The sequence below is a fragment of the Lactuca virosa genome, chromosome 9 (genome assembly GCF_052849685.1).
Source record: "Lactuca virosa cultivar CGN04683 chromosome 9, Lactuca_virosa_CGN04683_v6, whole genome shotgun sequence".
Lineage (NCBI taxonomy): Eukaryota > Viridiplantae > Streptophyta > Magnoliopsida > Asterales > Asteraceae > Lactuca > Lactuca virosa.
This window is the reverse complement of record NC_136434.1, coordinates 59832910-59859799: the sequence shown is the minus strand read 5'-3', so window position 1 is coordinate 59859799 and position 26890 is coordinate 59832910.

The window sequence follows — 26890 nt, the reverse complement described above, 5'->3', positions numbered from 1 at the left end:
CTTTGATAATAACCGATAAAAACCTGAAAACTTAATGTTTTTGTGGCATTAACCCTTAGACCCGACGGAGTGTAGCGGGAGAGTGGCGAGGGAAGCGTTCCCGCTCACCGGAGCACCGCACCGACACTGCGGGAACGGTGGTGCGAGAAAGGGGGTCCGGGTGCCGCACTCTCTCTTCGATTCCTATTGGCTCATTTTATATATATATATATATATATATATATATATATATATATATATATATATATATATATATATATATATATAAGTTTTTTTTAATTTCTTTCCCCCACTATAAATACCAACCCAACCCAACATTATTTTTAATCAATTTCTAAATATTCTCTCTAAAAAAACACTAGAACACAATGTCATCATTTCATCTTTCGATTTGACGACTCAAGAGGAGACATTATTTGTTGGTTCCGTCATCGCGAAGATTGTTGCATATTTTCAAAACCGACGAGGCCAAACTTCACGTCCATGAAATAAACCAAGAAAACCGCCATTGCATAGAAATCGTGAAGCCGAACACCATCATCTTATAGAAGACTACTTTACAGATGAAGCGGTGTACGCTAAAAAGTTTCGACAACGGTTCTGGATGAGGAATGAGCTATTCTTACATATTGTTGGCGATTTGGAAGGCCGTTTTACATATTTCCAATGGAAGTTTGATGGTAGACGCAAAAAAGGTTTCTCTCCAATTCAAAAATGCATGGCCGCAATTCGTCAGTTAGCATACGACATGGGCACATACAAATGGGACGAGTATTTAAGGATGGCCGAGGGTACTGTACAGGAATGTGTGTACAAGTTCTCCAAAGCTATTACTTTGCTGTACGGGCAACGATATTTTCGCAAACCAACTATCAACGATGTCCACCAGTTGTAAACGGTGCATGAAGGCAAGCATGGTTTCTCAGGAATGCCGTAACATATTGTTTAATTAATAAATAAATAGATAAAATTTGATGAACGAATAGTCGTAATAAATTCATATAACTTAGGGGATTATTGGTTTTGGGAAGCCAAATGTTATAAATCGGATTATTCGGGGGTTAAAAAGTAATCTTGGGATGTATTTTGAAAAGATTATGGAGGCTAAGGGGCTATTTGGTAAGTATTAAACTGAATATGTAAGGATTTTTGGAGACAGGGGCTGATTAGTAACATTTCGGATTAGTTTTGTAAAGATTTTAGAAGATGGGGGTTGTTTAGTAAAATTCGGATTTATTTTGTAAAGGATTCAAGGGGCATGGTTTAAATGGTAAATTGTGGACTTATTTTGGAAAGGAATTCTGGATTGAGGGACCAGTTCTGCCATTATGGCAATATGTTTGTGTGCCGGGTATATAAGCATATGGAACCCTAAACCTAAGGCAGCCTCAGCCGCACATCCCTCGTTTCCCCTGATTGCGGCCACAATCCTCAAGACCCCTATCACCGGTCATCGCTTCTTTGCCTGTTGAAGCCGGAAGACCATCGAGATGCCACCGCTGTGGTTACTGCCGCCGTTGAAGCCGAGAACGTCGAAGACCGCCGCCATGACCGGACGCGCCTCCCTCCCTCCTTCTGTTCGTGTGGTTCGTCGCCACTCACATCGCCGATGTCAAGCAAAACCGTTGTGCCCTTCTCTTCTTCTATTGCTACGGTGGTTGTGGTTTCCGGTGGTGGATTGCCACCACTTTCCCCACCGTAAATGCCCTTCCATTTCCGTTTACGGTTGGACCTGTCGTGTGCCGCCGCAAGCCGCCGTGATGAGACGACTGGTTCTGAGATTCGCCATCAAGGGTGGCTGTGTGTGTATGGCTGGACTCGTTCACGGCCAGATGTGAGTTGTGGTGTTTGTGTTCGATGGTGGTGATGGTGTGAGGCTGCTGGAATGACTTTTTGGCCGGAGATCCGAAGGGAAAACCCCACTGCCACCACTCGCCATCGCCGGCCACCACCAGGTGGTTATATGTTTGTGTGTGTGTCATTTTGGGACTAAAGCCTTGTAAAATGTCATTTTGGGACTAAAGCCTTGTAAAATGTAATAGAAAATGGAATAATGAAAGAAAGGAACCCTAACCACCACCGTGAGGTGATGGCTGCCGCCATTGGCCGCCGTGTCGGGTGGCGGTGTGCTTGCATGATTGTGTTTGATTCGTTTGGATGCCGAAACCCTAATGGGCTTAAGGATTTGGCTTTGGGCCTATTGGGGCTAAGATGGGTTGGAAACCCTAATTAGGGTTTGGAAAACCATAATGTCATGAAACCCTAATTTGGGACTTATGGGGACCGCATCGAGATTATTTAATGAATTTAAAATATTGATTAATAATCATTGGTAAATGAACGTAAGGCATAATGGACTTAATGGATTAAGTCCTTAATGGGTTAAGTAGGAACACTTAACCCTAATCGATAATTTATGTGAGAAACCCTAAATTGGATTTGGGTTCTTATTGGGCCAATCGGGAACATGTTATGGACTAAAGAAATCATTAGGCCTTAGGATAGGACACATTAGAGAGGCTTGAGCCCAATTTGGAAAGTTGGGTCATAAGTGGGCCATAATTGGGCCTTGAGGACTATTAGCTATTGGACCATCAGAATGCTAATCATTTGGACTGGAATAAGTGGTTGGGCCTTAAGATAAGCCTATATAGAGGTTTGGGCACAATTTGGAAAATTAGGCCATGTGTTGGGCTTTGATCCATGGTTTGGCTTTTGGGCTTTGAATTGGGCCTTGAATTGAATAAAGCTGAGTTAGGGTAAAGTAGTCTTTTACCCCAAGTATAGAGTTGTGGTTATGTGTTGGAACCCAAGGGGAGTTTTCTCTGCGGGGCTTCAGCTGTGCCAGGTGAGTCTTCTCACCATACCAATGGGTCTAAGGCACCAAGGTCGGCCCATTTTATGATAGTTGGTATACTTGCTATGTAGAGGTGTGTGATATGTATGTATGCGTGATATGCTGTAGAGATAACCTTTGCGGCTAATGGTAGAGACAGCCTTTATGGCTGATGGTAGAGATAGCCTTGTGGCTAATGGTAGAGACAGCCTTTATGGCTGATGGTAGAGATAGCCTTATGGCTAATGGTAGAGATAGCCTTTGTGGCTGACGGTAGAGATAACTTGTATAGCTAATTGATATGTGCCAATGGTAGAGATAGCTTTTATAGTTATTTGATATGTGATATGTGGCAGAAGTAGCTTTTATAGCTAATTGATATGTGCTAATGGTAGAGAGAGCTTTTATAGCTATTTGATATGTGATACGTGGTAGAGTAGCTTTTATAGCTGATTGATATGTGATAACGGTAGAGATAGCTTTTTACATCTAATACGATATGTGTTATGTGGATTGTGTGTGGGGTATGCTCTGGGGGACTCACCAAGCTTTGTGCTTACGGTTTACAGTTTTGGTTTCAGGTTGCATCGATTTGGAAATGAAGGGCTCAGATTGATCGCAGTGCACACACCTATGATTTCCGCAATGAGTGGTTCTGGGACGAACTCTGATAATTATTTTACTTAATGACGATTTGGAATGTTTGAAATAAATGGTATCAATGTTTTAGCTATATTAAAAATAAAATTTTTACCCTTGATTTTTGGGTCGTTACAAATGCTAGGCAGTATCGATTGCATGTATGGGGCTTGGGCATTATGCCCTAATGCATATTGTAATCGTACATGTGAGGCGACCACAGAGAGCCGACGATTGTTCTAGAAGCAATCGCATCACATGATCTGTAGATATGGCATGCATTATTTGGTCCAGCAGATGCAAACAATGACATCAACGATATCTACCTTGGAAAGTTGCACGATGTACCTTTCAATCAAACGAGGTAGCATATAAGCGCGAGTACTATCTTACTGATGATATATATCCTCCCTTATCTGTTTTTGTGAAATCGTTTACACGTCAGAACGACAAAAAAAGGAAAAAGTTTAAAGAGGCGCAAGAGTCGGCTAGGAAGGACGTTGAGCGAACATTTGGTGTACTCAAGAGGCGTTGAAGAGTACTAGCAGTCAGGGCACGATCATATGAAGTGAAAAGGTTACAATAGGTAATGTATGTGTGCATCATATTGCATAATATGATTCTTGAAGACGAAGGAAGAGCGATATGTCGATACAACGAAAATGAGATGTTGCAAAATGTCGAAGGAGTAGCCGTGTAACGTCCCAAAAAATAAGACCCAAAAGTTTCATTTTTAAAATTAATAAAACGATAATCCAAAACATTTTCATATAATTAAGATGGATCAAAGTGTATTACTACATCATAAAATATCAGAGTAAATCACAAAATACAGAATGAAGTGGTGTGTGCTCTGCAATCATCCCGGACTCTTCCCTTTTGAACCAGAAGTACCTGAAACATAAATTGAAAACTGTAAGCACAAAGCTTAGTGAGTTGCCCAAAATACCACATATCATACATAATAAACACATAATGGCCCCGCCCGGCATCGACCCCGCTCGGTATACAAATCTATCAGTCATCAGGCCTCGCTCGGTAATCATATAAACATATAATCATATAATAATCATACAAACACATGCGATAATAACAATGACAATAGCATTCAATACAATCATCGGGCCCCGCCCGACATCAGGCATTGCCCGGTAAGCATTCCATCACATAACACATGCAAGAGGCACGCAAACATCTAGCATCCTAACGTAATAAGCCATGGGCGGACATTGGTTCCTTCGACTCTCTAAACACAATGAGGAAACTCATCTCGAGCTGCTGAGTCTCACAGATAAATGTCTGGCTGCTGGTCTGGAAATCCCCGCGCTAACATCATAAAATAACATCCAATTAATAATTGAATCCCGACTCATAACTAAGAGTCTAAACTAGGGCAAAAGACCATTTTATCCTTTACCTAACTTGGCCCAAGGCCAAGGCCCAAACCAACTACACAAAAGGCCCAATTCAAAAATAGCCACCCAAAGCCCAATTATGGCCCAATCTTCCAAATTGGGCCCAAATCCCTTGGTGGGCCTTCAACTAAAAGAACCTGACATAACGACATTAGCCCAAAAAAATAGAAATATAATGGCCCAACACGACCCTAATCTCATAAGGTCCAAACATGGGCCTAAAACCGAGAAGCCCAATATCCGAAGCCCACATGCTGAGTACATGGAGCGTACTCAGCTCGTACGCTTAGCGTACAACCTCTGGGGCTAGTACGTGCAGCGTACCAGCTTGGTAAGCCCAACGTACTCCCCAGTTGACCACCCCTCTTCGTTAAGCACTTAATCCATTGAGACTTCAAGCCAAACTCTCAGATCTGATTCTATAAGACCACTAATCACGTAAAGTTGGGAACTTTACACACATGCATGGCTTAATGGGGCTCAAGAGCTCAAAAAGAGATAAAAAAAAAGTCTTAACACATGCATGGTCCAAGATACACCATAAAGCTTGCATTTTTATGAACAAGGGGACCAAAAGAAGTCTAGATCTAACACCAATACGTCTGGAGTGAGCCAAGAAGCTCATCAATCATTCCAAGGACTCAAAATGCATAAAATAACAACATAACTAGATCTAGCAACATGGATCATCAAGATGTGGAATTTTTACTTCAAAAAGCTTGCAAATGATGAGCCAACCCCAGATCTTCAAGCTCAAGACACTTCTCCAAATGGTCTTCTTCTTCTTCTCCTTCACAAATCACCAACAAACACTCTTTAAGGCTCAAAACTCACAAACACACACTAGGGGTTCGATTTCTGAACAAAGGAAGGTGGAGGCTGGCTAAACATGACCAAATGAGGCTATTATACGGTTTAAATAGGGTACAAACCCTAAAAGTTAGGGTTTCACTCAAGTTGTCGTACGCCCTGCGTACTCCATGTACGCCCCGCATACGTGGTCAAGATCCGCGATCACAAAGAGAGTCAGTACGCCCGACGTACAAGGAGTTCACCCAACATACTCCAACTTTTCTAAAGTTGACAATTCTGCCCCCTAGGAACCAATTCTGCAAGCCAATAACACACAAAGGGTCCAAACTAAAAAAATACTTTGAATCGGGTGTTACAAGTCTCCCTACTTAAATTAGATTTCGTCCTCGAAATAATTCCTTACCATCTCAGGCACGCCAGATAGCCTGAGCAATTCAATTGCAACCCTAATGCGGATCGAGTAAGAAACCCCGGGCATGCAACAGCCTTCCAAAAATGCAACCGAACCCAACCTTAGCAGGGCTCCCAAATCCCGACGATGAATGGATCCTTACTCAACTTAAATTAACCCTTGAAGAATAACCATTTCTACTCTACCGAATTCTAAAATCTTAAACTTGTCTAACTCCTCGACAGACAACCCATACCGAACCACTGCTAATTCAACCCCACTTTGTGTTCCAAACTGATTACCCAACTTCTGATTACTTGTTGTTTCCACTAGAAACAGAATCACTGACCATTCGTTGTTGCTGGAAACTTTTCACTTGACATTAAGGGATTAGATAATCCTTCAAGTAAAAGACTCATCCTAACGTTAACGAATCCAAGAACATAATATACAACAAGAGACAATCTCGGAGTTAAACCTTCTAGTGCTGAACAAGTCACTAATTCCTTAACTATCGAACCGATACACTACTACTATAATTCTGAATTCCCATAACTTGCCAGACCTACACAAAGGTAGAATCATTCCAAAGCACGATCACAAGGGCCTTTTTTACTGAAAACATCCCTTTTTGCCCTGAACCCTTCGGCTGATGCCCTTGGCATACAGATTCCTTAATTCATATCTTGATTAAATAAAGACCTTGTACATATACACTCACGATTCCCAACGCGGGTTTCGACCAAAAGCCAACTCGGTACATAATTTGTAACCGGGGATCCAAGGATTTATACTTGCATTTCACCTGAAATATTCTGATCCACGACAACCATTCAATAAACCGGGATATAAAGATCTTTAAACCACCGCTGAGACTACCAATCTCACACCTGGTCCAGCCACTTGGTTCCTGAGAATCCAACTAATAAGGATACCCTAGCCTATGCATCACCCTATACCACTCACTGACCACATAATCATCCCTATTAAAACCATGATCCAATACCTTGACCCATCTAATCTCTACCAGGTCCCATCTGCGTTGCCATAATCACATGGGCCTCGTCCATGGGTCTCACCCAGTCTATACCAATGAATGGGCCATGCCCATGGGTCTCACCCCATTGAGAGCTACACAGTCCCGACCCCGCCTCAGACCCCAATGGTACTCCTAATATAACAACGCAATACTCTTCGACAATCCTGTCCGCCTTGCCCAAGGCATAGACTGACCCTTCTTTGTACCAACGATCCCCAAATGATGGTTTATCTCAATTTGACAAATGCTACGATCCCATCGCAGATTTACAATACTTCTATACCATCTGCCAATCTAGTGAATGCTACTGCGACCCCGCAGTCTTACGACATGTCTATCCCACCACGGTTATCGCCCATGGTCTTACGATAGCTCTACCACATCAACCCCAGTCATCCTGAGTCGAACCCACATCCAACTAAATCCCAATCAGGTGTTCGAGTCATGCTTCGAACCCCAAAGTCTTCATCAAACAAGAATAGACAGTGAGGCTCTAACACAACCATACCTGGATCCATCCAAATGCCTGCTATACCACAAAGAAAATGCCTCCCTGCTGTTGGAAGTTTCTTGAACTCCCAACTTACACAAGTTCAATCCAGACGACCACTTGAGTTGACTTCCTTCCCAATGGGGATGTGAAACTCACCCTAGTTTCACACCTTATTCAGCTCCCGAAAATCTGAACGATTCTCCCCCACTGGGATTCGTCGAAGCTCTCCCAACCCACAAAGTTTGACAGATTCCAAACCCGTATTACCTCCTTATATTTTGAATCGCCGATGAACTGCGCTTACCAATACTAGCGTTCCAATACTAGCCAATCTTGATGATCGCACAACTCTTGAAATCCAGATGAATACTCCCCGAAATCTCAGCAAGTCCGATTACCCCAATCGCTTCCCATGATACAACACCAAATACTTAAGTCCTTTATGTTGGTGACAAATACTATAACCCTTGACTTGACTGGTGAATCTTCACTCCAACTTCCCATCCTCCGAAGGATCTCTAACTTCTAACCATATTCAACCCTTATGATTATAAAATTCCTTTGGCACTTCCAATGACCAAACAAACCCATGTGACTGCCATCCACATCTTCTTGCTACCGCTCCTTCCCTAGAAATGGTAGTGATTGGACCCAAAGGTCCTGCCATAGACGACTGTCGATCCTATCTGAACAAATGCTATCACGTCCGAACTCCGACTTCGATCATGAACTATTCCTACTGATTCGACAATAGATCTTCCTATCAATACCCCTGAACTGATCCCATCAAAGAACCGGAACAATCAACTGAATAATTGAATCCCGCTCAACAAGATACGACCCACTAATGAGTCTTGGCATGCAAAATGGCATATAACAATTCTTGATGATATAACCCAGGCAATAATAGAGAACTAAACCAGAGATAATGCTTACCCATACCAAACAAGATTCCAAAGCAATATAAATACTGATAATAATCAAGAGGAAACCAAAAGATAATATACTCACAATAACATGTGATGAAATCCTGACCTCCTCTTCCTGCCGAAGCACCTGCGATGGAACCTGAGCTGCCCCAACCACTAAGCGTGGGCAAATCGCCATGATATGGCCAAGCTGATGACAACGATGACACAATTCTACCCTCAGGGTGAATTCTCGGAGGAGGTGGCCCTTCCATACACACTTGCCACATTTAGACTTGCCGTGCACACACTCATGTGCTCTTTCATCCTTCGTGTAAACATCGTGGCTCCTCGGGTTTCTAACACTAGCCATGGCAGCATCCAACTGCTCAGATAACCGAGTCGGACCATGAGTCTGCTTCCTCTTCCCCAGTCACCTCTCCAAACCAAACTCCTGCTCCTGAGTTACCTTGACCATCCCATCAGCTGCCAGAACAACCAAGATCCGACCCTCGAACCTGGAGACCAATCTATCAGTGACACGACCAATGATATCGGGTAACTCCTTGCGTAAAGCTCGCGAAACCTCTATGGCAAACCAATCATGGGATTGATCTCCCGGAAAACATGATGCATAACCCACCTTCGATCCCTTACAACAAGAGCTAGCAGTATGATCCTCCTTCTTGAAGGATTTTAGAGCTCCACAAGCTTTGAGCTCCAGATGGCCCCCCAACTGTGCTGCTATAATCTCGGTCTGAAAAGCCCCGAGACGACAATACAAGAGTTCCGAAATCCCCTCCTTGACCGTACCAAAGATCACATGAGTCCACTCCAAAATACCACGAGTGATCTCCAACGAGATGAACTCCCACATCTGCTCATCGATCGAATCAGTACTTGCACCTGAGCCTGAACCCGACCCCGGACCTCCTTCCTGAGTGCTCATCACCATTTTGAAAAACAACCATGTAAATGATCACAACATATCCAAGAATCCTCATCCCACAGGCTTCCTAGATTCTCCAAGACTCTCCCCGATTCGAGTATGGATCTTGTGTTTTCACTAGTACGGGCCCAATATTACCTTCCACGCCTATCCATAACTTCCTCAAGAATCAACCCAAATCCTCTAAGTCACCTTCTCAACTCATACTCTAAATTCTCACTAAACAACGCAACTAAACCCACTGAAGCACTTCCTAGGCTTTTGTAGGTTTCCGACCTCACCCTGTCCTCAGCTGCTGAAGAACTCCCCATAATGTCAGTTAACCACCTCATGAATACAACCACATGCAACAAAGCTTAGATAATCCTTCGAGTAATAGACTCATCCCTACAACGGTTAGACTCAAACGAGAGCTGCGCCATAGGGCCAAATCCATCACTCTGAGATTATTCAGCCTTTGTCACATGTTACTTAACATATTCACTTAATAGCTAACTCAGATCACTTAAGAGTTCCACAAAGCACAAAGCAAGCAGCGTTCGTGCAATATCACTCCAATCCATAGAATAACCAAAGAACATTCAAACTCACATACTACAACTCATTCTAGGAACCCCCACCCTCACTGTCGGTTGCCTTATACATGTAAATTATACACTATACAAGATCAAATAGACTGTCGAATAAAAGACTCGACCCTAGGACCACAACCAAACGAGTAACAGGAAATAAGGCCAAATCAATCATTCTAGGGCTATATGATCCTACTCATATACAACTTTTAAAGAATAAACTTAAACACTTACGGATTCCAAAAGATATTCCCAATCTAGCATAACATCCAATGCTTCCTAGGCTACAAGGCATCACATATCCGACCAATGTATCACTGACTGATTAGTACTACCATGCTAGTCTACAAGCTCATACAATAGGAATACAAATGCATCTCTCCTAGCATTCTATCATGCAAACACTGAGTCGATCCTTAGCCCTAGTTAGCATACGATTCACAGATTCACAAATCAAATCATATCAGATAACATGAATGGGTATTTTGGGAAAACTTACTTAAGCTCGGTCGATTGCATGCACCACACCATTTCCTATATTAGAAAAACATTTCCTTTTTGAAAGTTTTTACCAAATCCTCAGTTTGAGTTCAGACACACCCGAGAGTATGTCTGAATCCCTCAAACTAAGACACTGATACCAACTTGTAATGACCCAAAAATAAGACCCAAAAATTTAATTTTTAAAATTAATAAAATGATAATCCAAAACATTGTCATACAACCAAGATGGATCAAAGTGTATTACTACATTATAAAATATCAGAGTAAATCACAAAATGCGGGATGAGGTGGTGTGTGCTCTACAACCTTCCGGGGTCTTCCCTTTTGATCCAGAAGTACCTGAAACATAAACTGAAAACTATAAGCACAAAGCTTAGTGAGTTCAACAAAAATACACATACCATACATAATAAACACATAATGGTCCCCGCCCGACATTGGGCACCGCCCGACAAACTGATCTGTCAGTCATCAGGCCCCGCCTGGCATCGGGCCTCGCCCGGTAATCATATAAACATATAATCATATAATCATACAAACACATGCGATAATCACAAAGACAATCGCATTTAGTACAGTCATTGGGCCCTGCTAGGCATCGGGCCTTGCCCGGTAAGCATTCCATCACATAACACATGCAAGAGTCACGCAAACATCTAGCATCCTAACGTAATAAGCCATGTGCAAGCATTGTTGCCTTCGACCCGCTAAACACAGTGAGGAAACTCACTTGAGCGGCTGAGTCTCACAAATAAATCTCTGGCTGCTGGTCTGGAAATCCCCGCGCTAACATCATAAAATAACATCCGATTAATAATTGGATTCCATGTAACATCCCTAGATTTTGCAGGTATTTCCGAACCATATTCTATCATTACTTTGTCAATTATAGCCCTTGGGATTGGGAATGGAGAGCCAAGACAAGTTTAAGGGCTAAGTTTGCAAATTTGGGCCAAAAAGGGGGTACGCTGCGCGTACATAGGAGTACGCTAAACGTATTAAGGTCCGCCTTAGTACGCTGGGCGTACACTTGTGTGCGCTGGGCGTACTAATGTCAGGAATGAAACCCTAACATTTAGGGTTTGGGGCCTATATAAGCAACATAATGTGCACCAACACCTCTCTTACCTCAGCCTCCACAGATCAAACTCGTCTCTCTCAAACCCTAGCCTCCCCTTTGTGTGTTTAAGCTCATTTGGTGTGTTCTTGAGTGCTTTAAGAGGAAACCATTGCATCAAAGAGTTGAAGGAAGAGACCAAGCTTGTAGATATGAAGTTAGCTCGTGCACAAGAAGCTCCAGAAGGTATAAAGTTCAAAACTTTATGCTTATATGATTAGATCTCTCCATTTTGCTTTAAAAGACCCATTTCTTGTCCCAAAAACCACAAGGAGGTACATATTGTGTTTTGGACGAAAAGAACTGTCCTTCTGGACTCTTGAAGGGACCTTGAGTGATAAAAATGAGGTCCCATTAGCTGAAGGTGTCCCATGCATGGAAGGATAAGGTCTTAATGGATTAAGCCCAAGCATTTAGAACTTTATAGACGTCCAAAGTGATAAAGTTCACGACTTTATGGATCCTAGGCATGTTAGGTCTCTGGATCTGAAGTTTGGGCTTAAGTGCTTAAGCCATTAAGCACTTTACAAGGTTTTGGCAAACTGTCCAGTACGCCCAACGTAAATCCAGTATGCCCAGGGTACTGGGTCAACCACCCCGATGGTGGTCAACGTTGGATGAGTACGCCCCGCGTACCCAGAGAAGTACGCCCTGCGTACATCCTCTGTTGGGCTTTTGACAAATGGGCTTCGGGTTTTGGGCTGTTTATGGACTAAATGGAATTGGGCCTTTGCTGGACTCTGTAAAATAAGATATTTTGGCCAGGTTGTGATAGTGGATCATGGGGTTAGGCCCAATAAGGAGGTTGGGCCCAATTTTGTAAATTGGGCCAATAGTGGACTTATGTATATGGACTTTCAAGTTAAGGACTTGGTGTGGGGCTTTGCCGAACAAAAGGGAATGGACTTAATGAGTTATGAGGACACTTAGTCAAGGGAGTAATGTTGGGTATTAACCTAGTATTTATTATTATGTGACAGTTCGGGATTCTCGGTGAGACAACAGTCAGAGAGTTACAATATTTCAGCACTACTAGCGAGGTGAGTTATCCTCACTATACTAAGGGGTCTAAGGCACCAAGGCCGGCCCATTGGATATGCTATCCTAGTAGTTGGTAGTATGTTGAGTATGAATTAGTATTGCATGCTATTTGCTATGCCAGATGGGTAGATCTATAGGACTACCTGTGTTATTATGTGATTACCTGTATGTGCATTAGTTGTGTTATATGTCGACATATTATGTGGGATGGGTTGAGGTGATATTGCTCCGTGCGGTAACCAACAAACCCGGGAGCATTCCAGATACGAGCTGTGGGCCAGGTGGGGCATGCCAAACTTGTACTGTGGGCTCAGGGGCATTCCAAATACGAGATGAGGGTGACTCGTACTGTGGGCTCGGTGGCAATCCAGATGTGAGTTGTGGGCCCGGAAGGCAATCCAGACTCACACTGTGGGCCCAGGGGTAATCCAGACGGTAAAGCTGTGGACCCGGTACATGTTGTTATTTGTATATGTGTTGTGTGCAGTGTATTGGTATTTTAAGGGAACTCACTAAGCCTCGGGCTTACAGTTTCAGTTTATTGTTTCAGGTACATCAGGGGATCGCGGAAAGGCGAAGGCGTGATCGTACAGCTCCTCATGTTTTGTTTATGTTTCTGGGAAAACTCTGATATTAAACATTTTGAAAACAAGTTGTAATGATTTAATGGTTTTGAAATACTTTTAAAAGTTCAAATTTGGCATGATTTTTATGGATGTTACATTCCAACTCATACCTAAGAGTCTAAACTAGGGCAAAAGACCAATTTATCCTTTACCTAAATTGGCCCAAGGCCAAGGCCCAAACCAATTACACAAAAGGCCCAATTCCAAAATGGTCACCCAAAGCCCAATTGTGGCCGAATCTTCCAAATTGGGCCAAAATCCCTTCGTGGTCCTTCAACCAAAAGAACCCAACATAACGACATTAGCCCCAAAAAAATAGAAATCTGATGGCCCAACAAGACCCTAATATCCTAAGGTCCAAACATGGGCCCAAAACCGAGAAGCCCATAATTCGAAGCCCACATGCTGATTACGTAGGGCGTACTCAGCTCGTACGCTTAGCATACACCCTCTGGGACTAGTACGCACAATGTACCAGCTTGGTACGCCCATCGTACTCCCTAGTTGACCACCCCACTTCATTAAGCACTTAATCCATTAGGACTTCACGCCAAACTCTCTTATCTAATTCTATAAGACCACTAATCACGTAAAGTTGGCAACTTTAAACAAATGCATCGCTTAATGGGGTTCAAGAGCTCAAAAGGAGCTTAACAAAAGTCTTAACACATGCATGATCCAATATACACCATAAAGCTTGCATTTTTATGAACAAAGGGACCAAAATAAGTCTAGATCTAACACCAATACTTCTGGAGTGAGCCAAGAAGCTCATCAATCACTCCTAGGACTCAAAATGCATAAAATAACAACATAGCTAGATCTACGAACATGGATCATCAAGATGTGAGCTTTTTACCTCAAAAAGCTTGCAAATGATTAGCCAACCCCGGATCATCAAGCTCAAGACACTTCTCCAAATGGTCTTCTTCTTCTTCTCCTTCACAAATCACCAACAAACACTCTTTAAGGCTCAAAACTCACAAACACACACTAGGCTTTCGATTTCTGAAGGAAGGTGGAGGCTAGGTAAACATGACCAAATGAGGCTATCATAAGGTTTAAATAGGGTGCAAACCCTAAAAATTAGGGTTTTACTTAAGCTCTCGTACGCCATGCGTACTCCTCGTACGCCCCGTGTACGTGATCAAGATCCACGATCACAAAGAAGGTCAGTACGCCCAGTGTATTCCAACTTTTATAAAGTTGACAATTCTGCCCCCTAGGAACCAGTTCTGCAAAACAATAACACACCAAGGGTCCAAACTGAAAAATTCTTTGAATCGGGTGTTACAAGCCATTAATATGCAAGAATATAGGGCAAATTGAAGAGAAGTATACGATCGCAACATTCATCACGCCCTTCGTGCTGATTTGGTGGAGAACATTTATAGGGCTCACATTCAGCCGTCGACAGAGTATTGACACGATTATTTGTTTGACGAATAAGATGAGGATTTGGATATGTTCGCCGAGAGCAAGGATTAGGATGACGAGGACGAGAATGATGTTGATGAGAATGATGATGATGATGATGTCGATGACGAGGGCGGCGATTCTGAGTGACGTATTTTGGTTTTTCAAAATTCGGATATTAATTATGTTTTTAACTTGTGTTTTTTAATATTTTTTGTTTTCTAGTTTTTTTTTTATTTTTAATCTTGCTTATTTTAATGTAATTTTTAATTAATGATATGGTTTTTATTTTTAAGTAATTATTATGTTTATTACTCATTATATATATATATATATATATATATATATATATATATATATATATATATATATATATATATATATATATATATATATATCATCAAATTCAATTACTTTTATTTAAAAAAAAAGAGTGAAGGAAGCTTCCCACACACACCATGACTTTTGGTGATGGAATGAAAAATGGGGGAAAGGATGACGTGGCAGACAAAAAGTGAGAGAAGCTTCCTGCACGCACCCTCCATCCTTCATAGAATATCAAGGACAATGGATCTGTCAGTTGACTTCCGGTCAACGATCAAGTCAACGGTCAATGTGCACCTCACTTGACTGTTGGGGTTGGATCCACCATGATGACAATACGAATCCGATACAAACAAGTTTAGGTTGACTTGACCCGCCTACTTATGACCCGTCAATTTATTTAATATACAGGTCGTGTTCGAGTTTGTAAATAATTATGTTGGTTGATTTGTGAACCCGTTTATTTTATTAGATTAAAAAAATTAAAAAAAAAGACATATTTATTAAATAGGGAAATCTCCAGAAAAGTCTTAATATTTTACCCTAATTTATGAAAAAGTCTTAAACTAAAATTTATTTACGAAAAAATGAATTATTGGTAAAATGATGATTTGACCCATTTTTCCCAGTTTACAGGTTTCATTACTTATCTGGTTTCATTAAAATCTCATTATTTTATCCTAATTTACGAATAAGTCCCAAACTAAAATTTAGTGACGATTTTGTCATTTTCTCGATGTAACATATATTTTACCGATTTCATTGCTGACTTTGACACTTAGTCATTAAATTAGGTGATAAAATGGATACGATGGGTTATATAATACTACATTTTACTGTAAAATTTGATACCCATCTCATCGGCTCATTTATGACTATGTATCTAGATCAGCAATGAAACTAGTAAAATGTGTGTTTTCAGAAAAAAAAAGACAGGAAATGAGATGATGTCTGATGAGATGGATATATTGGGTTACATAAGATTAGATAGACAATTTGAAATTTCTAATAGACGTAAAAAACTACGAAATTTTTGCTAGTGTTTGTAATTATTGCGGTCATCGTTGGATGCATTTTATATTCCAAAAATACACAATATATCAGGATAGTAAGTTTTATGGTAAACATAGCATTATATAATCCAACATATCCATCTCATCAGCTAATTTAACGATTAGGCGTCCATGTCAGCAATGAAGCCGTTAAAATGAATGTTATAGGGAGAAAATGGTCAAATCATCTCTAAATTTTAGTTTGGACTTATTTGTAAATTAGGGTAAAATAATGGGACTTTAAAGAATCAAACCTACCTCTGTAGATTAGGCAACATTAATGTTATCTTTGCTGAAAGTTATATATATATATATATATATATATATATATATATATATATATATATATATATATATATATATTATATGAATTTAAAAAACATATTGATTTTGGATAACAACATTTTGTGTTGTATGCATACATATATGAAAATATCTATTTAAAACATATTATTTAAAACATATTATTTCATATAGAAACATATTTTATACATATTTTAATGTATAAAAATGATTTTTGAACATATAAAAATATATCAAGACATTTTATTCGTATTTATATGGATTCATTATGTATGAAGACGTTTTTCGCAAATTTATGTGTATATATTATATATAAAGACTTATATATATATATATATATATATATATATATATATATATATATATATATATATAACAAATATTTATATGATACTTTCTTATTTATGTGTTTACGGGTTTGCTTTTATATGAAATATATATATATATATATATATATATATATATATATATATATATATATATATATATATAGTAAATATGTTTTATATGTTTAAATATGAAATAAATATGTTCTTTTTTTAATAAAAAAATATTTAAATAATAATAACAACAACAACAACATCAATAATTATAAAAATGCGTTCCGGAAATTTAATATATATATATATAAACTTCTAACATTATAATCAAGTATAGTAATTAGGCTGGTGGTATAAGTGTTGGTTATTTGTAGAGGAGATCTGAGTTGAGTTTGAACCTTGCAAGTTCCATTTTTCTCTTTATTTTACATATGATATATACCATTTCTCAATAATGCATACAGAAAAACGCATCTAGCTTGATGCTAAGGGATCTATAATAGACAATGGGAGGTCGCGGGTTTGAATCTGACCACCCTATTTTCTTCTGCGCAAGCAACCAAATTTTAAGCACCTCAAAAACACCGTGACATGGCAGCCACGTCAACAAGTAGACCCGGTCAACACCAAATAGTCGAATGGTGACCTGTTGTAGAAGGTAAAAATCGGGTAAGTGGCAAAAAAGAACAAATCTTTCTAAATATTAGGTATTAAGGCACCAAAAAATAGACATTAGGTATAAGCGAACATTTTGTGTAAATTTGTGGGGTTATCTACAGAAAAATTCCAAACTTTTTTCAAAAGTTTCAAACTTTTTTCAAAAGTTTCAATAAAGTCCTAAAAGTTTTTTTTTGAATAGAAAAGTCCCAATATGATTTTTTTAAAATATTGGGACTTTTCTGTTCAAAAAAAAACTTTTAGGACTTTATTAAAACTTTTGAAAAAAGTTTGAGACTTTTCTGTAGATAACCCTAAATTTGTGGGATTTTATGACAGTAACTCTTTTGTTTAAATTACACAATATGATAGCTGGCTGATTGAGCTAATATTATCCCAAAAAAAAATTAAATGGAAAATTGTAAATTATGTGGCTTCGACTAATCGAGAAAATGACTTAAAAAGTTAACTATGTTTTTAATTTGTTCAAAAAACATCATTCAAGTTTAGTCGATATAAAAATATTAGTGAAGTAAGGCCTTTATATACATAATCACATCTTTATACATGTTTTGTTTAAATCACACCTTATAGTAACCGGTTGCATACGTAAGTGGCTGACACACACACACACACACACACACACACACACACACACACACACACACACACACACACACACACACATATATATATATATATATATATATATATATATATTCCTTAGTTGACATATTAATCGACATACATGAGATTAATCTACATATAACCTCCTTAAATGAAACGAATTAGGGTTATACATACCTCTCTTAAACGACTTATTCTTTTTCTACTTCTTCTTCTATTGCCTCTTCCTCTAAATTTGTGATCTCCAACTCAAGTACCAACATTTCCAAATCAAATGGGACACTTGATGATGCAAATCCTTGTAAATATGGCTATCCTTCTCGAAGGTACGCCCGACGTACTCGGCCGAATGACACTTTTCCATTAAGTGCTTAATCTCTTAAGTCCTTTCATCCAACACTCAGATCTAGTCCCACAACATCATTCTAAGTCATAAAGTTTCCACCTTTATGACTTTCCATGACTAGAAAAGGTCCAAAAGCCAAAACCTTTAACTTATTAATCCATTAAGACATCATGACACTTTCATGGAATGTATAGAAGGATCAAGATCACATTTTTATGGATCCTAAAAGCTCCATAATGGATAAAGTTTCCAACTGTATCCATTAGAATGGTTCAAACCACCAAGATCTAGCCTTTAAGAATCAAATGGGACCAAAAGCACATCTTTTTCAACTTAATCCATTAAGTCTAAGTCTCCAAACTTCAGATCTGAATTACAATGATGTTTAGATGTATAAAGTTTCCAACTTTATCCATAACAAGGTGACAAACTTTCAATATCTAAACTTTATGCACTAAAATGACCAAAAGCTCATAATATCCAAAACTAGCTAGATCTAAAAAATGCATCATCAAGATTCAAACTTTATACCTCTAGAAGATAGATCAAGGTGAACAAAGTCAAGATCTACAAGCTCCAATGCAACCAACACTTCTCCAACAAGTTCCTTCTTCTCCAAGGTGCACCATGCATACTCCAAAGCACTCAAAAACACATTCTTTTAGCTCACAAGGCTCAACTAGGGTTAGGGTTTCATGGAAGGGGTGTTGGAGATGTGGAGGTTGAGAATGGAGTGGGTTTGGGGGAGTTAAGGAGATTAAATAGGGCTCAAACCACGAAAATAGGGTTTGGGCACTGATTGCTTATGCCCTGCATAGTTATGGTATGCCCAACGTACTCAGGATTCCCTTAGTACGCCCAACGTACTCAGCGTGGCCCAAAACCACCCAAACTTCAAACGGTCATAACTTCGTCGTTCTAACTCCGATTTTGACGTTCTTTATATCCACGAAAAGGTAACGAGAAGATCTACAATTCTATCAACTACTCCTTGCCTTAAAACTTTCTGAACAAAAATCCAAAATTCAGAAAAGCCCGAACTGAAATCTTACCGAAATACCCCTTGGCGCTAAAACACAAACCGAACTCCCGGATCATCCAATTTACATTACCCATGCCCAAATGGGTCTAAATCCTCTCTTTTCCCAAAGCCCGAAGCCTTATGATACTTGATCTTCGGGTCACGGACCTGAAATGTGAAACGACTCGAAATAGGGTGTTACAACTCTCCCCCACTAAAATTAGATTTCGTCCTCGAAATCATTCCTTACTCTCTCCTCTGCCGAACCAAACGATCATATCTGAACCACCTGAATCACGAGGATGACTGGGAAGGTCATCTCACTCCGATAACCATCCACCCTTACTACTATCGAACCCAAAATAGCGGAAATCACAAGCCCTAACGAAGAATGAACCTCATATTTGCTCTAAGCCCACGAGTGTCCAACCGCTACGCCTGAAACTGAAAACCTTGATCGATGTCTGAATCCCAATAAGGAAAAACCACTCCAAACCATATCCATAATAACTCAACTTCAGATCTTGAACCGCACAAACCTATCCATCCTAAACAAATTCACGGATACCCGGAACATATACGCCCCGACCACTTATCAGTACTGAAAAATCCTCATCGAAAACTAAATCAAATCCAGACTGAATAGGTACAAGTGGTCATGGTCTATCCACCAACACGACTTCATCAGTCATTGACTCCCAATGAAGGATAACTCAACCAACAAATGCTCGACGATCACCAAGTCCGCTTAACCCCAACGATGGATACAACCGAACCGAGTTCTCACATCACATTGGCCCCAACCCAGCCAGGTGGTGATCCAAATCCTCCTAGAGAATACCATGAGCCAATTCATAGACTTCCGCCACTGTTACCACCGCCTACAAACCTAGTGAATGCTATGGCTGCTCCGCAGTCTCACATCACTTCCATAACTACACACTAACCTGGTGAATGTTACGGCTGATCCGTAGTATGACATCACTCCCACAACCACACAATAACCAAAAACACTGCAATTCAACACCCCACCTACCAGAATCTATCAGGTGTTCAAGTTGTGCTTCAGACCCCAAAGCCTTCATCAGATAAGAACAGACAGAGAGGTCCTAACGCAACCCTCGACCTTAACCTAACCTTGAATTCGTATCATTTTCTATGATGTTCATCACTGACCAAAGAACCCTATTTCTTGCTTAACTCTAAATCCTCTCACAACCAGAACTGGCTCTCTAGTTTACTGGCCTTCCCAGTTAATCCATAATCAAACCATATATTACCTACAACACCCGATTATTCATTCAAGGCCCCGCCGGCCAAACAGTAGTCTTCTCCATGCTTACAATCCCAACCTATCTTGGATTCTTCCTAACCTCAAGGAACCCTGGCGCTCCCTCTAGATATACTGATAGAAAACTCTAACATGAGCACAAATTCTAAAGTGGCTCGCACGTGGAACTATTCCCAACAGCCCCAAGTGACCATCCCTCACTTGGATTCATCTACAATCTGATAACTTCATAATCATTGGATTACCTAGCCATCCCAAAATCTTCCTACCTAATCACCATCACATTGAGCTTACTAGACTGAGATTCCATGACCAAATGATATCTGGTGCTCACACCCCAAACCAGATGAAGCACTTTACTACTCTCGACCACGATTTTCGTATCCCACAGTACCTTCCCTTGATACAATTCCACATCCTTCCACAATCCCAACCGATGACAAGGAAACCAGAAGACCCACAATTGGAACAAATAGATAATCACTTCAATGTTCTTCCTACTACCAAAATAAACCCGAGTCTGCTATAGACCACAATTCCATAATCCAACAATTCAGGGCAACGTACCCAAAATCCATGATATAACATAACAAAACATGACGAATGATTGTCACAAACATTGACCTTCAATTATATAGCTCAAAACCTTCGAAGCATCCCCACCCATTGACGATGAACAAGAACAACCAACGATCTAGAATGCACTGACAACATCCCAATAATCCAAAGTTTTCAAAAAAACTAAACTCATGCAAGACTACATATACCCAACCCTGAAGTTGATTTACAGATCATCCACTGCTTATCTTAGACTATAGGTAGCAATCTATACCCTGATGACGAATCCTTCAAACATCGATATTCAACCCGAGCGACCCAAACGGTTCATGACCTAAACATTAGCGAAACCGAAAGAACCACTGACTACAACGAGCTCCCTGACCAACAACTTCATGCTACAAAAATAACTCGTGCATTCCTGAGCTCATACAACAAAAGTTAACTTGCTTTACACCCAGTCTTGACCACATCTTGAACCCATGCCTCGCATATCCGAACCGCAATTCCTATAACCCGTTCTTCGGAAACCACGAACTGAAATAGATCAATAATCTTTCTAACAGCATGCCCAGTTCTCCCCCACTTGGGTTCGGACTATCACCAACTAACATTGCAGACAAACCCCACTCAACGAACTCAGCCAGATATATATCATCACTGACTCTTGGAATGCATAACACAATGCAAGATGGCCTTCCAAATAAAGACCCAACAACTCAAAAACACTCTGAATCTCAGATGGAGACCTCAGAAACTTCCTAGTCATAACCGCCTCTATCAACAAGAATCCCATGCAAATGCACAAGAAATAACTCTGATAGCCCATTCAATGCACTGATTATCAATCTAAGAACAATTGGACTACCACACACTTCACCTCTGAATACCTGACCTTCACTCCATTACGAGACACAATCATAGAACATGAGGCATCATCAACATAGTCGAGGCGAAGCACAGAAAACGAAAGTTGCCATTTCCGATTCACTTTTGTTGTTCACCTGGAACAACCTGCCAGAACATCCTCTTTCCGAACTCGAGGAAAGCATACCCGTGGTCCTCTTCTTGTACAGTCTCCACGAAAATGACTCTCTTTCCACACATGAAAAATTAGAAGAACAGAATCCTCGCTAAAGAAAATGACATCATAAGCCATTGGCCGACTCAAGCTCAAGAATGCAATCCTCAAGCTGATCATCCCAACCGCTCCCTCATAGAGTTCCACGAATCAGACCTATACTACCTCATGTAGGGCCCCAAGACCTCGAAATCGAATAGTCATCAAGGTCTGCACCATTCAACCCTAACAAACATGGCTACTAAGGCCCAAACAATCACCCGACCCGTCTTATTCCCATACAGCCATAATCAGAAACTTGATAATACCTAAAATGCTGCAACAGATTCATGGTGCCAAACCATGTTCCTACCCTCAAACCGCTCCTTAGAATTTTCAGGACTTTCCTTGATTCGAGTACGGATCCTGTTCTTACAGTAGTACGGGCCCAATACTACTTTCCACACCTATCCGTACTTTCCTAAGAATCATCCCGAATCCTCTAAGTTACTTCCTCATAATGATATCCTCCCAAAATCTGCTAAACAACGCATCGCTCGCACTAAATCGCTTCCTAGGCTCTCCTAGGATTACCATCTCACCCTGCCATCAGCTGATGAAGGACCTCTACTAATGTCGGTTGACTATTTTACGATACAAATACATACAACAAAGCTTAGATAATCCTTAGACTAAAAGACTCAACCCCACAACGGTTAGACTCAAACAAGAGCTGCGCAATAAGCCTAAGTCAACCACTCTAAGATTAGTTAACCCTCACTGCATGTAACTTAACATATTCATGCGATAGCTAACTTACATCAATATGAGTCCTACAAATCACAAAGCACGCAGCATTCGAGCATCTAGCACTAAAATCATCACATAAACATGTAGTCCTACCTCAGAAGCTCCTAAAGATCTCTAATCGCTAGCATGCATCACTACCAGCTCACACAACAGGCATTAAGGCATTTCTCCTAATCAGGCATCCTACCATGCAACACTGAGCAGATCCTTAGCCCTAATATAGAATGAAATTCTCATATACAGACATCAAACATCAATCATATAACACGCATGGGTATTTTTGGGAAATACTTACTTGAGCTCGGCTGATTGCACGCATCACACCCCTTTTTATTTTAAATACTTTCTTAGAAAAATCAATTTCTTTTAGAAAATTTTACCAAATCCTCAGTTTGAGATCAAGCACACCCAAGAGTATGTTTGAATCCCTCAAACCAAGGCTTTGATACCAAATTGTTGTTGGATTAGGTGTCTAAGCCCATAACTATAATTGGTATATACTTGACCCGAGAGTAGCATGGTCTATTTCAGGTTGCCTTCACCAGAACAATCTGGTAGGATGGATATTTGAGAAAGAGGTTATTTGTGATTTATTAATATATTATAAGTATAATATATTAATTGAGAAATCATATTATTTAATTAGTATTGATCAAGAATTAATTTGGAATTAATTTAGTGATCAAAAGAGACTAATTAAATTAACGGGGACTGATTATGTAAATCAGTGATACATATGGTTTGGGCTATTGATCCATGATGGACTAAGTTTATGTGAGAGTCCATGAAGAGTTAGTCCATATGAGTTATTGGATCACAAGCCTAAGTGTAAGAATTAGGGTTTGCATATGACTCTTGGAATTCTACACTATATATGTATTCCCTAAACCCTAAAATTGGAACTTGTGGATTCCTAGTTGAGCCTAGCCGATTTTTGGTGGATTCCTAGTTGAGCCTAGCCGATTTTTGGTGTGTCAAAAACTCTCTTATATTCTTCCAATTGTTCTTGGTGTTTGTGACTTGTTTGAGGCATCACACTTGAGGTGCTAAGCTCTTGAAAGGCCAAGTTCTACAAGCTACAACAAGAGGTAATATTCTAACTAGTTTTTATGATTCAAATATCAAATGTATGCTAGTTATAGGCTTCATGCTTTGGATAATTTTAATTGTATGTATAACTAGAGAAAACTTAGATCCAAAGCATTAGGGTTGTATGTGCACCATAGGAGTGTTATAGTACATAAAACCCAACAATGGTATCAGAGCCATGAGTGTTTTCTGTTATATTGATGCATTGGTAATTGTTCAAAGAAAAAAAATTGTTTTTTTTGGAATCTGCATGATCACCACGACGTGGTCAATGTTACCACGACGTGGTGGCTGGTCAGTGGACATATTTTTCAGTTTTTTGGCAATATTTGGATTAGGATCATTACCACAAACTGTTTTGGCTCATAAAATTCAATTTTATTTATAAGGCAATGATTATCCTCATCCAATTAAATGATGATTGTCAAATTTTAAGATAATTACTTAATTTTGTGAAAAACTAATTATTTGTGGAATTTGAATCATCTTGCTTTATGACTTAAATTAGGTCAATTTGGTAAATTATGAATTATATGATAATTTTATTAGTTATATTTGATCTAAATGGTTCTTGAAGAGTTTCATAATTTGTCGTCAAGTAATGAAATATGAAAAGTCTCATTCATGAACATTAACTCATTAGGTTATGGAATTCAAGAGGTTTTGAAGAGTTTCAAAACTTGCCCTCAAGTTTTGGAATTTGAAAAGTTTAATTAAAAGGTTTTAATTTGAAATATTGAATTCTAAAACCCTACTAATTTGAAAAGGTTCATAAAATGCACCTCTTGGTTTTATAACTTAAAATTTAATTAAAATGCTTTAATTGTGAAATCTTAAATGTAGAACCTTGATGTTTTGAATAGTTCAAATTACACCCTTATGGAGTTTATTAAATTAATTAAGTGTTTAATTAAAAGAGAGAATTAATAAATCCATAATGACATGGTTTAAGTTTAATTAAATTAAAAGTTTAATTTATTAATAGATTAAACCACTTAGTATTTTAAAACTTTAAAATAAACCCTTATACTATATAAAATTAAAAGTTTAATATATTATATATGTATAAGTTAAAAGTCAGTCTTACCGTTAGTAGGACTCATTGACGAAGCTGGTCTATAAGGGGTGTTTAAGGAAGCGGCCTGTAAAATGACCGCCATTGGGTATCCACTCTTACCCACCGCACCCTTGACTAGTGGAGGGTCGTTAGCCGAACGGGTAGGATAGGACACTAAATCCTCATTAAAAGTATAATGAAATATAAAGTAACTAAACACTTTATAAATTCCCAATCTTAGTTACTTTAGGAAAAATGTGAATTTGATGCTAACCCATGAAATTGCACATTGCACCTTATTGGTCAGTTAGTGGAGCGTGTGTGGTTAACCGACACACTAATGTGGACTAATGAAGGATGGCAATGGGTTTCTCGTAGACTATCATAGATCAATGGAGCGTGTGTGGTTAACCGGCACATTGATTAGGTGATAAATGACTTCGAGAGTACCAAGCTAATTTGCATGGTTATTCACACCTTGTTTGTGATCCTCGGTATCCCAGTCACAATCTTGAAGGGCATAATCGAGATTAAACATGCCATTGAAAAGTTCAATGAATCTCAGAAGATCTAGGAATTTCAATTCATTTAAAACCTAATTCATCTAAAATTTCATTTTCGTGGTGGAATTGGTAAATCGTCATTTACCTACCTTCAAACATTTTACAATTGGATTAAGGCATCCCTCTTTCGAATTGTAGAATATTGTGTTGGGTCCTAGCCTTAATATTTCATTTTGGGTGTTATATTAAGGACTTAATCAACTATCTTGAATTTCTCCCTTGTAGATGTCTATTACTGAAAACTATGGTCTTCCCGAATCTTTTGCAAAAAGCTTTCCACATGAAGATGATATTCCACAATATCATACTTCACTTCCTCCACCTCCTCCAATAATTCTCCCTGACCCACATGTTCGTCGACTTGAAAAGTTCAAGGTCACTCAAAGCCTATTAGCAAGCAAATCTGAAGATGGAAAGTCTGTGTGTGCACATGTCTTGGAGATGAACTCACACATTGACATGCTGGGAATGTTGGGTGTCATCTTCCCAAGGAAGCTGGCTGTTGACTGGGTTCTTCAGTCACTTCCCGAGTCGTATGGTCAGTTTGTTAATGACTAGTATATGACAGATCACGACGTGACCCTTATCGATCTTACCTATTTGCTAATTGCTGCTGAATCTGCAATGATTTGGCGCACTGGTCTAGCAAACTTGATTGGAAGATCTACTTCCCAAGCTGCCATGGACATAGGCAATGACATAGATAGTCCAGAAATGATCCCTTCTCCTATGGGAAGTGAATTGGCTATGGTCAAAAGATTTGACCATAAGATAAAAGCCAGTTCTGAGATAGTTCCATGTGCAAATGCCAAAGAGTCCACTTGTTTCTACTGCCATTTGCAGGGACATTGGAAGGGAAGCTGCCCTAACTACCTGAAAGATCTAAGAGAGGGTAAAATCAAATTGTATGATTCTACTTCAGGTAGGTCCACTATCTAACTCTATTAAGTTCCTATTTGTAGATTCTTAAAACATGATGTGATAAGATTACATTTTGATGTTTTGTAGGGTCGAAGAACAGAAAGGAAGCTTAAAGGAAGAGCATGTTGAGTC